Below are 2887 nucleotides of genomic sequence, written 5' to 3' on the forward strand. Positions count from 1 at the left end.
TGAGAGTTGCAAAGTTGCATTTAATCAGCTTTATAAATTGTTTTTTAGGCATTTTTATGTGTTGTCTGACAATTTGACAGGCGCAAAACCGGACAATCATCGTTGTCTCAGCCTCCTTTCCCCTCCCTCTCAGTTCCTTCTTCTCTTAGAGCTGTAAGTGCCCCGCCTCGTCCACCTTCCGTCTGTCAGCTGACAATCAAAACAAAAAAAAAATAATGTCAGACGGCGACATCCACGAAGTGCTTTGCAACTGCGAATGAAACCGAAACTGAAACAGAAACTAAACTCTAGACACTGACTAAGTGGAGTGTTGTTGCACTGAGAGGTGCAGCGGAAGGGGAGGCAACTGCCCAGTGGGGCAACATCAACAGCAACAACAACTAGCAAACAGCTTGCTGTGTAATCCGTCATTTGTTCGCATTCCATTCAAGGCTGCCTGGCCAGATCCGCCTCAGTGGGTCTCGCTCACTCGGCCTACTACCAACGATCTCAGTCTCGCTCTCTCTCTTTGCCGCTATCTCCCTCTCTCTGTTGCACCTGGGCAGCAGCAGCTTTGCGGCCATTTGGCAAATTGCAACTTTTCGATAAATTCGAATCATTTGTCATTGACACAAATAGCTTTCAAATTGCACACACAAACACTGATAGAGATAAAGAGAATGAGAGAGAAACAGAGACAGAGACAAAGTGCTGTGTGGCATGAGGGGGGCAGAAAGGGGGCGAGTGACGTTGCAGCTGTTGTTGTTTCATGTTGCAACTGCTGCAATTGACGACGTTCTCAGCGGAAATTCCCAAATACAGCCAAGCCAAAACACACACACACACACACATACACACACTCAGAGATATTGCCAGAGATCAGAGACCAACAGCAGAGACTCTTGCAACTTGTTATGCTCTAATGTTTAAAGGTATATTGCACAGGTAAGACGCTTTAACTTTAGACTACAAATTTATGTTATCAAATGTTCAATTTGCTTGATCTAAATGAATTTATTTTCACTCTATTTGTTTTATAATTTATTTTATTTGTTATTAATTTTAATGTTTAGAAAAAAAGAATTTAAAATGCAGATTAAAACAATTACAGAAGCGACCTTAAGATACTCGCTACCCATTTTGAATTAAAAGCAAAATAGTGCGGTATTATTTTTCAAGTATATCGAATTATTATACTGAAAAATACTAAAGCATACCATAAGCTATATTTTTGGTAAATCAATATATTTTTACTAATAAAATTAATAAACTTAAAAATGCTAAATTTTAACGCAGGCTTTATTATAACAATCAGCTATTATAAATACAATTAATATACTAAAAAATACTAAGATATACCGCTGACTGTATTTCGTTTATCAACAAGCTATTATCAATATAATATTCCTACGCAAAGTTTTTACTAAAATATACCAAATTAATATACTAAAAAATGTATATCTACATATGTACTATTATCACTATATCATAGTACAGAGTTATAATACCCTCCTTTTCCATGGGTAGCGAGTATAAATATATTAAAATGCTGATGAATTATCGCTCTATTCCTTGACAAAACGAACTATTTAAGTTTGAATTGAAACTAGATCTAAATGACAACTCGATATGAAGTTTAAATAATATTGAAAAATAACTCAGATACCTTTGCAAACATAATCTTAGTAAGGCTATCTAGCCGATTGTATAGACTAACATAGATGTTTAGTCTAGAGAGTACAGAGCTCAGAGTCAGTTCAAATAAAATATTTAACTAAAATGCTCCTCAATTTCTCAAGTATGTCGGTTGTGAACATATTTGTAAATATTTTTTTGAAATATTTTATTTTGTTTATTTATAGTTCTTCCCGGACAAGCATCATCCAGTTGAATCGAACCCTAATCCGAATCAGCATCAATAGAACCCATAAATTGGTTTCTCATGGAGTCGGGAAAAGACACATATAGTATTTGCAGACAACGAGAAACGGTCAACAGTTATTTGCGAGCTCTGATTTTGATTCATTCTAAATAAAAGTTGAGATTGATCAGAAAGGTAATGTTAATGGTATGATGAAACAATTGTGTGAGTTATACTAATTAAATTGAAGATTGATTTCAGAGCTATTCTTCGAGCTGTAATCTGTTAGATCAGATGCTTACCAAGCCTGTGCCGTCGCTCTTTACAATCTAAAGCAAGCCTCTTCAAAGCTCTGGGAGAATGTGGGGATCTGACAATAGTTTTTAATTCGCGTATTAGCTGCCGTATAATTTGAAGGACTCTACTTGTTAGACCTGTCATTGTCCTTACTATGTATTGGCATGACTGCAGAATTGCCAAAAATATACTGTTCCATTCCACCCACTATAATAATAATACTAAAAATTTAAAATAAATAATAATTTCTATGAATGGTATGAATGTTTCTAGAATAAACAATCGTCTATGTAATTAATTCATATTTTTGTTAATTAAATATAAAAATATATTGGCGCATTTTCTTCAAGTGATGGCCAAAAAACAAAGTTATATAATATATTCATATTTGTATTTCTCTATTTCCATCTTCAAAATTTTCAACATAAAATGCATATTGAATTTAAAAATGTGTTTAAGTAAATACAATTTTCAAATATAATATATTCTGAAGATTTTAAAAATCATTTTGTGAAAAATATTATGGTGAAAATAAAATGGTTTTTTGTTTAATTACATATATTTTTTTATTAATTATATTAAATCTGGTATCAAATACTAAATTAAATTTACAGAAAAGGGTATTGGCTGCTGGGGCCTTCGACTCAATAGTTTTCAATTATCTTAATTTCAATTAAATTTGTAAATATATATTTTTTATTATAGTGGAATAATGTGGAATAAAATGCAACAATATATTCGCTTAAGGTA

General features: G+C 33.0%; 1 long non-coding RNA gene across 1 annotated transcript; it reads left to right on the top strand.

The window, feature by feature from the left end:
* Positions 1 to 1660: 1660 nt before the first annotated feature.
* LOC133845449 (uncharacterized) lies at positions 1661 to 2340 on the top strand. Its single transcript, XR_009894772.1, has 3 exons — positions 1661 to 1777; positions 1842 to 2035; positions 2102 to 2340. It is a non-coding gene; the product is annotated as an uncharacterized LOC133845449 (long non-coding RNA).
* Positions 2341 to 2887: the final 547 nt, after the last annotated feature.

The sequence above is a fragment of the Drosophila sulfurigaster genome, chromosome 3, assembly GCF_023558435.1.
Source record: "Drosophila sulfurigaster albostrigata strain 15112-1811.04 chromosome 3, ASM2355843v2, whole genome shotgun sequence".
NCBI lineage: Eukaryota > Metazoa > Arthropoda > Insecta > Diptera > Drosophilidae > Drosophila > Drosophila sulfurigaster.